This window comes from Notolepis coatsorum, assembly GCF_963971535.1.
Source record: "Notolepis coatsorum genome assembly, chromosome: 8".
Taxonomy (NCBI): Eukaryota; Metazoa; Chordata; class Actinopteri; order Aulopiformes; family Paralepididae; genus Notolepis; species Notolepis coatsorum.
The window spans coordinates 144,460,715-144,473,684 of record NC_140172.1 but is presented as its reverse complement, the minus strand read 5'-3'; the positions used below and the strand labels follow the sequence as shown (position 1 = coordinate 144,473,684).

The window sequence follows — 12,970 nt, the reverse complement described above, 5'->3', positions numbered from 1 at the left end:
CATCACAACAGTTACCGCCCATTGATTCAAGCATTTGTAAACATGGCGAAACGCAAATACGACACAGACTACATTAAATATGGGTTTTCTTACATTGAGGACAAAAGAGGGACAAAAACCTCAGTATGTTGTGTGCAGTGCAGTGTGTTAGCACATGAAAGCATGCAGCCATCAAAAATGAAACGCCATTTAGAAACAAAACACTTATAATTCTTCATAATACAATGCTGTTCAGTATCCCCTGATCGGGTAATCTCTGCTACAGTTCAATTCAGATTCTTGAAACTTGATGAGCATCACCAGTTTAAACTTGTTTAAAAGGCATATATGCCTGTAATTCAAGATAAGGCTGCCTTTTTATTTCATACAGTTCAGTTTAGATTCTTGAATCATGATGAGCATCACCAGTTTAAACATATGCCTGTAATTCAAGATACATCTGCCTTCTGTAGTTCTCTGTAGCTCACTTGGTAAAGCATGGCACTAACAAGGCTGAGGTTGTGGGTTCGATCCCATGGGACTACATATACTGAAAATCTATGCACTCGTGTACTGTACGTTGCTATGGATAAAGGTGTCTGCTAAGAAGCTTTTATTTTTTTTATTGGGTTTGTAGCCCTAGTTGCACTTGTTTATTTTTGTTTCATGTTTTAACATTGCATGAAGGATTGTGTATTACTGCACATTTTGGTTAAGAAATTTGGGTCGCAACTTAATGATAGTGATGCACGATATATCGGCCGCCGATATAATATCGGCCGATATGGCCGTTTTTTTTTTACACATCGTTATTGGTCCGATATCAAGATAGGGCCGATATTAAAAATATATATATTTTTTTTAATCTTTTTTTTCCCTTCTTTTTACATGTTTTGACCTTATAGTTTCAAAATATCAGTCATTTCTGAAAATAAGTTACAAAAGAAAGAAAATTATGCGTTTTGGAAAATAGCTCTTTATTTGATTATCATAAAAAAGCGTTATCTATACAGAGATATCGACATCGGTAAATATCGGTATCGGCCAGAACAGCAATATTAATATCGGTTATCGGTTCGGTATCGGCCACAATTTTCACATCGGTGCATCACTGCTTAATGACTAAGGAAAAATGTGGGTCCTGAGACTAGACCAGTTGAGAACCAGTGTATATAGAGCCTTGCATGAGAACAAGGAGACCAAGGCCTAAACAAATTAATTGTTTGGTTCCTGTTGGTTGTCAGTTAAGGCCATGGGTAGGTAGGGAATTTATTTTATTTCTTCCCACGGCGACTATGGATAGGGAATTTCTTTATTTAATTAAAATGTTCACGACAACATGGATGCATGTACTCTGCCAGCATGTTTAATATCCATAATACTAAAGGTTTGACTAAGATTTGTATGAAACTTTATTGTAAAACATTGTATATATATATAATATATATATATATATATATATATATATATATATATATTTTTTTTTTACTCATAAAATAAATTGGGTCGCACCTAAATCGGCAGGGTCGGTTGGCAACCGGAACCAAACCATTTATTTTGATAAGCCCAACCAGGGTGGACCAAGCTCAGGTAAGCCATTTTAGGATGCAAATATAACCGGTGTGTTACGTCTGGTTGTGTTCTGGTGTGTGTGGCGACATTAATCAGGCATGAGGCGGTACTGGGTATCAGGCTCATTTACTGGCGGTCTCTGTGTGACACACATCAGATGCACAATCATTAGGTTTGGTGTGCACTTCATTAGGCATCTGAAAATACTGTTACAAATTACACTATTATATATATTCTGTTTGGCAAAAACTAAATTAAATTCCATAAACAATCTTAACAAAAATATTAAATATATGACCCATATTCACTTCTATAACAAATGTGAAAAGGCTTCAGTAAGATAAGAACAACATGTAACTCTTGTCTCAGGGCTCTACGCTAACCTTTTTCACTAGGGGCACAGGTGCTCCTAAATGAAAAAAATTAGGAGCACACAAAGAAATTTAGGAGCACAGTGAAAATATTTCAAGTAACCGAGTTTATTTTTGTTTTCAAAAATAAATGTATATTTGTACTGTGCGTGCATGTGCAAACGGGAACGGGACACACATCTGTGCAATAGCACATACCACCAAAGTCACTGGCCCACTGTGTGCGTGTGTGTGTATCATCTGCATGTGCAAACGGGAATGGGACACAGACATTTGAACTATTAATTAAGTGATTAATGCCTACTGTGGCAAAGTTGTAGCCAACAACTAGGCCTAATAAGAAAGGCAGTGACATTGAACAAAAAGGAGACACTGGCTTTACAACCAGGGCCATCAGTAGAGGGGGGAGCTAGTGTTGCTCTTCTAGAAAATTTATCCTTTCAGGGTTGCCTATTGAAATACTGTACACCTCCAGTACAGAAACATTGTTTATGAGTTTGCGTGTCAGGTAGACCATTGATTGACAGTCGATTCTGCCAATTACGACGTCACACCGCTTGCACTCTGGCCGTCCGGTGCTGCAGCTGGACCCTATTGCCACACCGCTTGCACTCTGGCCGTCCGGCGCTGCAGCTGGACCCTATTGCCCACCTCTGCGGTTGATAACGATAGCCAAGTTAGCTGTACACACTAGTGTTGTCACGATACTGGAATTTCGACTTCGATACGATACCTTGAAAAGTATCGATACTTCGATACCATTTCGATACCCAAAAAAAGATATATATATATATAATTTTTTTTTTTTTTTTTTTTGTTTATAAACAAATTTAGCTTTTGTTGCTGGTTGATTCTCCTCAGCTTCGAGTCTGGTACTATAAGAGAAGATAAATATAACACTTTTAAAACCCTTTGTTTATCTTTAGATCACACATTTAAAAATAACTGTTCATCTCACTTCAATCATTTTTATTGCAAATGCAGAACATGGTATTTTCTCAAGCAGACAGATGTAAACACTGTAATCTGTGTTGCATGTACCTCACAAACTGAACAGTTAGTAATAGGGCTGACCTTCGAAGCTTTTTTTGGCAATCGAAGCTTCGGGGCCGAGCTTCGATTTTAATTCGAAGCTTCAAAAAAAAATTTAAAAAAAATAAAAACATTTTTTTTAATTTTTTTTTTTATTTATTTATTTTTTTTATCTTATGTTGTGGGACTTGTACAGCACTTTCGTAAACGTTGTTGTTTTTAAATGTGCTCTATAAATAAAGTGGGTTGGATTAATTAATTAAGTAGCCCCTTTCGTGACTGACGCATCCAACAAGGTTTCACTCGGCTGTGTGATTTAATTCAAGGTGGATCGCTGTTGTCGTTTGAACAACTTCAGATTTCATGGGAACTACCAATCCCCCAAATCAAGAATGTTTAAGATGAATGAAGTAAGATTTTGATTATTTGAAATATGGCCTGTGTAGACTAAACTATGCACAGAATTATGTCAGTCTACAAGGTCCGGATTCTACATGGTCCGGCAATGTAGACCTTGTAGACTCCACTACAGACTAGGGCTGGGCGATAAAACGATAACGATAACTATCGCGATAAATTATTTCCTCGAAATAAACATGAAACGTGGTCGCAAAGTTTCGATATATCGATTTTCCAAGCTTGGCTCCGTTCAGCCTCGGCTCAACACACTCACTAACAACAACCAGCGTTACGTGATGACGTGCTTACGCACAACAGCTAACAACCAATCAGTGAAGGAGATGGCCGAGACCCGGAAGGAGGTAGGACTCACTCAACAACAAGGCTTGCTAGGCTAATTAGCTTGCACGCCGTTGTTTTATATATTTACGTGCCGAGTATGTGTGTGTTTTGAATTCTGAGGCCACGTGTATGGTAGTGTGGGATATACAGTGGACGCCGTTTCAATATATTGTGGCGGAAGAGAGTATTTTAGTGTCATATTTAGCACATTGTCATGGAATACATCGCTTAGAACCAACAGGCTGGCTAGGATAACTAGCTTGCACGGCACTGTTTTATATATTTACGTGCCGAGTATGTGTGTGTTTTGAATTCTGAGGCCACGTTTATGGTAGTGTGGGATATACAGTGGACGTTGTTTCAATATATTGTGGCGGAAGAGAGTATTTTAGTGTCATATTTATTGTCATGAGATACTCAGCTTGTCGGCTAACGTGCGCAGACTGATGACGACATCAACTCGACTTGAGACATTCGCAGCAGCATAAGAAGTTAATTAAACTTGACGGACATTATATCGACGATAATTATCGATATCGAATTATATGAAAATAATTTTATAATTTTATCGCGATAACGTTTTTGGTCATATCGCCCAGCCTTACTACAGACCAATTATCAGTGAATGTTCATGCATTTTTAAGAAGGGCAACTTCCACAAAAAAACAAAGAACTCACCAAAACATCTCAGTAGCACCTTATCTAAATGTTATATTTCATATATGGAGATTCATATTTATTTATGTATTGCATGCATTTCTACATTTTATTTCCTATTTTGTTTATTCATCCCAGTATCTTTCTTTCTTATGTGTGGAATTCTACAAGGTGCGCGCACACACACACACACACACACCTACACACACACTTACATTTAGTCATTTAGCTGACGCTTTTATCCAAAGCGACTTACAAGTTCTGTACGACAAGACAGCAAGAAGGGTACAACTCTATCAGCTGAGTAACAATGTTCATCAAAGTGTTGCGTGTTACAGTGTAGGTTAGTTTATTAGGACAAGTGCATGACAGTAAGGTTAGTCACGGTTAGATTTTTATTTTTATTTTTTTATCATTTCAGATAATGGTTGAAGAAGTGAGTCTTTAGTCGACGAGATATCTCTTTTTTTTTTTTTTTTTTTTTACTTCGATTTTTTTTTAATGTTCGAAGCTTGTGCCATCGAATCGAACGTTCGAAGCTTCGAAGCATTTAAGACAGCCCTAGTTAGTAACAGTTTCAATTTTTATTTAAAGATAACGAGAGCAAGCGAGAGAGAGAGAGAGAGAGAGAGAGGTATCGGTAGATAGAGAGAGAGAGAGAGAGAGAGAGAGGTAGCGGTAGATAGAGAGAGAGAGAGAGAGAGAGGTAGCGGTAGATAGAGAGAGAGAGAGAGAGAGAGAGAGAGAGAGAGAGAGAGAGAGAGAGGTAGCGGTAGATAGAGAGAGAGAGGCTATGCTCGGAGCATTTTAGTAGCGTTACATTTTCAACAAGATTGCTGCTATTTAAACACTTGATGGAAACGGGGTAACGTTAACCTTATGTCGACTGTAGTATTGTATGACCTCGACATAACGTGTACACGTTAACGTTACTCCGTTTCCATGCAGTAATTATAACGGTGGCCAGCTAAGCTAAGGGAGCTAACTGCTAGCAGTAGCTAACGTTAGCTGGTAGCTGTAACGTTACAACGAATCAGCTGTTGATATTATGCGCCATCAGTAGACAACGTATCATGTATTAAACTAGAGTTAATGGTTTAATGCTTCAGTCACAGTGACGTTGAAAGAGCAGCTGTCACGAACCTCTTTAATTTCTTTATGGAGATCCGCGCTGGCACTGCTCCAACACCGCTTGCAAATAGCATTGGGGAAGCTTTAGCTTGTCCTTCGTTGTTTACTTCAAACCCGAAGTACCTCCAAACAGCACTTCTGCTGTTTTCTTTATCCACAAGCACAAGTTGCGGAGGCTCTGCATTTGCCATCATTTTCAGCTAAAAGCTCTTGTTTACAAATACAAACTGAAGACTTCTCTGTGAGGGGGAGGGCTGGACTCGGAGCAGGCGGAACAGCACGTCAACAACTTGCTGTAGAACACTCGCCAGCTGGTACCGATACTGCAGAAAGTATCTGTATTTCGGGAAATGAGTATCGAAGCCGTTTTAAATATTCAGTATCGATATGGATCGATACTTCAATATTTTTGACAACACTAGTACACACACACAGTGGGCCAGTTGTAGGGGTGTAACAATGCATCGCAATGCATCGATCCTACTTTGCAATATTTACAAAACATGACATTGTTTTCGAACTTTAGCCATGGGAAAATGTTTAGCCAATTCACGTTAAATTTGTATGTCTTCCCTCCGGCTCCAGTGGGTGTAGCTTCGCTAGCTACAGTGGCTACATTGGGTGCTACAGTGGGGGTAGTAGTGGGGGTAGCCTCGCTAGCTTGGCCAACTTCGCTAGCATGCTGGCTAGCGTCAGTATCTTGGTTAACGTTAACTATCACCTCTGTAACATGAGCTGCCTCGCCTGACTTCTCATTCTCCGGTATCTTTCGCGCAAAATAAAAATGAATGGGCTTCGACATGGCTGTATTGTCTGACTCAGACAGTGACGCTGATCATTACTTTCAGTTTCCAGTCGCGTGACCACAGGAAACTCTACTGTGATTGGAACGTTTATGCGGCTGTGAACTGTGGGACTTGTAGTTTTTTAACGATTCTCGCAGCGGAGGAAAAAAAAGAACGAATGAGGCTGTAATCTGCACTCGCACGCCGTGCGAGTAATTGATTTTTCAGGTTCGCACACACATATTTTTAGGGGCATATGCGAGCAATATGGTCGCACTGTAGAGCCCTGTAATAACAATCACACTAGCCAGACTAAATTTATCGTTATCGTTATATCGCCCAGCCCTACCTCAACCGTTGGATTCGAAACACAGATATCTTGATTGATTGAAAATTGTATTAACAGATTGCAGAATGGGTACAATACAGTACAGCTCAATACACACAATTGTTAAGGGGATGCAGACCAGAGAAAGACTTTCGTCTTGTTTACATCAGGGTCCCCCATTTTCAATTCATAGTGACATTTGACATACAGATAAACAGTACCGTTACATCCAGACATTTATGACATACAAGATATACAGTACTGTTTAACACTTTGAGTGGCAACGTAGAGCTGCCGCGGTATTGATGTTTTCCTTACCGCACGGATTTGCAAAATATTTCCTACCGCCGCGGTTATTACCGCACACACAAAAAAAAAAAAAAAAAAGTTTGAATGCATTTTTTTTTTAGTAGTAGTCTACTTTTTATAGCATATAGCCTGCCTCTAGTCTAAATGTCGATCTTTAGAGGATGACTTTGCAGCATGAATATTGTTTGGGATTCGGCAAGCACGCATTAGTTATTGAAAGTGAAACACGGATTCGAAGTTTCCCCTCTGGTCGTGCGCCGTTGACTCGGTGTCACGGGCAGGGGTGGTTACCCCCCCGACCCTTTCTTATTATTATTACTATAAAGTTACTACTTTATAATAAAGGCATTCGTTTTGTGGCATTACCATTATATAGTTATACGTTCAATAACATCAGCGTATTTACCGGACCATCTCAGTTCCTTTCTTTGCTCAGAGCGTGCTGAGTTGTCCCATTCTGCGGTCTGTTAATAAAGTTTTCAATCAGACAAGTGTATAGAACGAAGGGCTTTTATTATAACATTCGTTGCAGACAGTAAAATCATTATGTCTCGTTTACTACTCCTGAGGAGCGATGGTAGTCCACTCCGGCGGGGAGCTAAAGCTAACGTTATTAGCCGTATTGTGATGAGCTCTGATCAATGGCTGACATTCAGGATGTAAAAAAACTGCAGGACGCTCCCAACGTGTGACGCGTCTCTCTTCTGACCAATCAGTGGTCTGCAATGTTTCACGTGACTTTTCTGGTACCCAATAGGGTCGCTTGGAACCTCGATAGACGAGTAGGGTATATCTGCAGAGCCGCAAGCCCAACGAGAGGAGGGTACTTCATTATTATTATTATAAAAAACAGCGGTGATGCGGTATTCAGCCTACTCTGCGGTGGCCGTGATGTAACAGCGATACCGCGGTAATGCGGTAATCGCGGCAGCTCTATGGCAACGACGCTATAAGTCGTTAGTTCATGCCGCCCGTTGAATGCCAACAACGCTATATAGCGTTTGTTTGTCGTTTTTTTTTAATTTATTATCATATTTCATCATTCTAGCCTCCCGTTAGTGCAGCAACCTCTCTCTGAGCTCCATTGGGAAAATACCGCCCCCTATCGTCTCTCCCTGTGTAACTGCACATATACTATCGATAATCTAGCGTTTATTTGAAAACTATTCATAAATAGGCCGAAAAATTACAACGTTTTTTGTGTAGTCCAGAATATTCCAGTAAATGCCGTTTATCACAGCATCTTTATATTTTCCTGAAACTTTCAAGAAAACGACGGCTTTTCAAAATGGTATCAAACGGAAATGAACCGATTAAAAAACAATCCGTTTCGACAATGTTGACTGCAAACAAGTCATTGATAAGCGACTGCCAGATTAGACACATAGCCATAATCTAAAACATAGATTATGCGTTCACAACGCTATCATTGAAGTGGGTGGTGGCATTCAACGGCGGTAACAGGGTTTCCGTTAGAATTTTTTTTTGCCGGTCTCCGTGTCCTGCAAGATTTCAATCTACCGGACAAATGGGATCAATTCCGGTCAGAGTTTATTGAGCTTAAAAACAATTGATAGGCAGGCTATATTAGGGCTGGGCGATATAACGATAAATATCGCGATATATTTTAATAATCGATATTAGGCTTGGGCGGTATGACTTTTTTCATACCGTTATACCTTGATTACCTAATACCCCGGTATACGGTGTATGACGGTATGACTCTCATTACCATCAGCGGGGGGGGGGGGGGGGGGCGGGTGGCGGCACTGGCAACCCGTGTTACCAAGTAAACAAATCACGGAGATGGCCAGTTCGCCCGCAGCATCTAGTGCTAACGTTAAGCTCTCAGAATGGTAGCAGTCCTCCCGCAGCATCTAGTGCTAGTAACGTTAAGCTCTCAGAATGGTAGCAGTCCTCCCGCAGCATCTAGTGCTAACGTTAAGCTCTCAGAATGGTAGCAGTTAGCCCGCAGCTCTAGTGCTATTAACGTTAAGCTCTCAGAATGGTAGCAGTTAGCCCGCAGGTCTAGTGCTAGTAACGTTAAGCTCTCAGAATGGTAGCAGTTAGCCCGCAGCTCTAGTAACGTTAAGCTCTCAGAATGGTAGCAGTTAGCCCGCAGCTCTAGTGCTAGTAACGTTAAGCTCTCAGAATGGTAGCAGTTAGCCCGCAGCATCTAGTGCTAGTAACGTTAAGCTCTCAGAATGGTAGCAGCTCGCCCGCAGCATGCTAGTGCTAACGCTAAGCTCTCAGAATGGTAGCAGCTCGCCCGCAGCATGCTAGTGCTAACGTTAAGCTCTCAGAATGGTAGCAGCTCGCCCGCAGCATGCTAGTGCTAACGTTAAGCTCTCAGAATGGTAGCAGCTCGCCCGCAGCATCCTACACACAACAACAACACACACTCGTTACCACAACGCTTTACGGTATTTTCACAGCACTGTCGCAACATTACCGTAAAGCGTGAACACCGTTGTGATCATACACAACACTACAGTTAGCTCTCAGAATAGCCAGTTAGCCCGCAGCACCAGCAACGGTAAGCGTGTCTCATTTAATTTCACTCACTGAAGCGGGGTTCCCCCTCCTCCTGTGTGTAGAAGACAAGCAGCTCTGCATGGCTCGCCCCACTAGTGAGGATTAGTCTCGCCCTCTGCTGGTGAGGACTAGTCTCGCCCTCTGCTGGCACTACATCAAAACTCTGTTTAGACGGTATTGATTTTCAATACCGTCGGTATTTCGAAATACCCCGGTATACCTTAATACTGTCATACCGCCCAAGCCTAATCGATATCGAATATAGTAATTAAAAAAAAATCGAAAAATCGTTTTTTTTTTTTTTTTTTTACCTGCAACAGGGCAGTTTTAAAACCAGAGACAGTGGACAGACTTGTCTTTCTTGCCTGCAACTTAAAGTAATGGCTTTGCTTGTCCAAATGACAATACTGACCAAACTCATAAGACCACATAAGGCTAGCATCATTGGCATTCAGTTACAGCTATATTGGCCAACATTAGCCAGCCAGCTACTGCACCACGAACTGCCAGCCAGCTGGCCACCCCCAATCCAGCCAACCGTACAAAATACGGTCTCAGCCAAATCACATAGATTTGTACAGTTAGTTAGCTAGCCATTCCATTGCGAATTAATAGGTAGCGCCAGCCAGTATTAGCTAGCTAGTAGCTAGGTAGCTAACGTTAGCCAACTAAGAACGATAGCTAGCTAGCCAACAGCTAGCCAACAGCTGCAAGCCTGCAACATATCAGTTGTTGATATAATGAGCCATCCGTAGATAGCCAGCTAGATAACAAGACAACGCCTCATGTATTAAACTAAATTCAATCGTTTACTGGGCCATTTTTGTTTAATGATTCAGTGATGTTAAAAGGAGAGCTGTCGAGGCTCTGCACTTGGGAGCGAGTGAGAGGATTTTGTGTTGACACGACAGGTCCGGGAGGGGAGGGGGGCAATGCCCCAGCAGCGTGTGTGCGCGTTTGTCGTGTGTGCGCGTTTGTCAACAAGGAGAGAAGCTGTATGAGAGAAGACTGTGATGTACGTGCATCCAAGCTGACTGCTGTTTTTTAAGAAACATCTTTTATTTTTTTACACAAACGTTTCTGTGCGCGACAGATTTCAGATGTGCTCGCGCACAGGCGCACCTTAGAGGGAACATTGGTTGGGTGGGGGAGTTTTTTTTTTTCATTTTCCAGGGCCCGTTTCTAATTGCAGACACACGTAGGTGCTCTTTGAGAGTGGTTTTGAAGGAGGGTAGGGATTCGCATTATTTTACGGCTGTGGGTAGGGCGTTCCACATTATTGTGGTGGCATAGTTGCGAAACGTGTTTAGTCCCTTGTTTGAGCCAAATCTGGGTTGGGCGTGATTTGTGGAACTCCCTCTGGTGTTGTGGTCATGAACTTCACTGACCTTGTTACTCAGCTGATAGAGTTGTACCCTTCCTGCTGTTTTGTAGTACAAAACTTGTAAGTCGCTTTGGATAAAAGCGTCAGCTAAATGACTAAATGTAAAAATGTACATGGGTATCTTTGTGGTGTAGTGTATCTTGTAAACCAGGCCGATTGCAAGTTGCTGTACTCTGTTGTCTAATCTAAGCCGTCCTAGATTGTCGAAATGGGCAGGGGTAAGGTGGGTTTTTAAGAGTAAGGCCAAGCAGTAGCCTGACCAGTTTGTTTTGTGATGTTTGGAGCCTTGTTTTTAGAGTCTTTGAGGTGCTTTGGTACCATGAGGACGTGCAAGCATAGTCGTAGAAACCTTGAATGAGTGCTCCTGTTAGTCTTCAAGGTATTCTTATTTACCAGAGAGGAGATCCTGTACAAAAATCGTGTTCGTTGGTTGCCATTTTGTCACAGGAAATATTTGCCTCTAGGATGGAACCCAGGTAGGTAATTTCATCTTTCCTTGTGACAATATTGTCACCCACTGTATAGGGATGCCCCCCGGACTAGGGCTGCACGATTAATCGTTTTTTAATCGAAATCCCTATTTGGAATGATGCAATTATCAAATCGCCAAGCATGCAATTAAAGAAAAAAAAAAGAAAGAAAAAAAGTTTATTTTTTTAGCCAGGAAGTCCCATTGAGATACAAGATCTCCTTTGCAAGGGATACCTGGGCCCTATTCCCCGTACCTGGTTCAACTAAGTCGATCAAGAGTCCCATTATCCAGATTCAGTTAACCCGATGTTTGAAGCCGGGATTTTCCTGTTCCGCGAAGGTGGATTCAGTCTCGGTAACTCAAACCAGACTTGAGACCCAAGTCTGATACGTTTATTTTTTACAATATCTAACGTTACACGAACCTAAACTAATCTAAAGTTAGTTTAGGTTCGTGTTAACGTTAGATAATGTACAAAATAAACGTATTTCCGGTGCTTTTAGTCGTCGCTCTTTTATTTTGAAATCCCCCGACCGGAAGTATTATAGTGTCTGTTGCTAGCAGCTTAACTTGTCAGCCGGTTCTGTGCTTCAACGTAACTTCATTCGTTTCCAATGGAGAGGAGAGAAAGACCGGCTCACATGCAGCTCAAACTACCCGTTGGAATAAATTAATTGATTGATGTTTAACTTGTCCCTGTGTGTGTCCAGTCATTACGACTAGCAAACGTTGTATTTAACATTACCTCAGGATACCATTGTATTTAGTTGGTTAGCTATGTAGCTAATGTGGATAGCATTTTGAATATCACCAATGTTAGCTGGCTGGCTACAGCTTTATTTACTAAATTATGGAGGCTTTTTAATCGTCAAGGTAAGAGAGGATTTGTCATGATCAACTGAAGGCGTATGCTATGGAACAATATGTGCTTGGGTTTTCAGAAAAAGGACAGTTATGACGCTAATTATTTAGCTAATATTGATAGCATAGCTTGCTGCCTACAACAATGGCGGATGGTATTCCTCGCTGACCATATTATTCTATGACAGCCCCGCCCCCATTCACTACCAACGAATCACTGCTACGCAATACCAACGCAACGGGTCTTTAGATTAGATTTTGGACACAGGTACGCAACGCCCAAGCAACACAGTCTACAAGACTGTCTGCAACAAGCGCGCTGAAATCGCGCCGATGTTGTGTTGAAGTTGCTTTGAATTTGCTGTAGCATGTAGAGGCCTTAACGGTCTATTCTTTTGACTTTCACGCAGACGGCCCGGGTTCGAAACCTAGTCTTTTCCTTCTTTTTGCAATGTAGGAATAATTCAATTTGGTGCACGTTGAGAGCTATATAAAGAATGACATCCTCAATGCATGTAGATTTATAATATTTTAACTTAAAACTAGGCTACTTTTGCGTATAATCATTAATATTATATTCCAAAAAATTATATTGGAGAGGCGGGGTTTCGAACACCGGTCGCCCGGTTGCCAGGATTGAGCACTACCGCTGCGCCACTGTGCCAGACGGGATAAATTCATTGTTTATCCATGGAGGAGAGATCCGTGTTTAGAATATTCTTTCTTTTGAATGAAGTTTTATCTCTTTATTCTCAAATGCATTAATGTGACGTCAACGGCTCATTCAATTTCTCAAATCCGTCAAACAGCGCA

General features: G+C 41.3%; 1 protein-coding gene across 1 annotated transcript in view; it reads right to left on the bottom strand.

The window, feature by feature from the left end:
• Positions 1–12,970, bottom strand: part of LOC311233115 (uncharacterized protein) — a 486,775-nt gene that overhangs the window by 324,785 nt on the left and 149,020 nt on the right. The gene's annotated exons all lie outside the window — the stretch shown is intronic.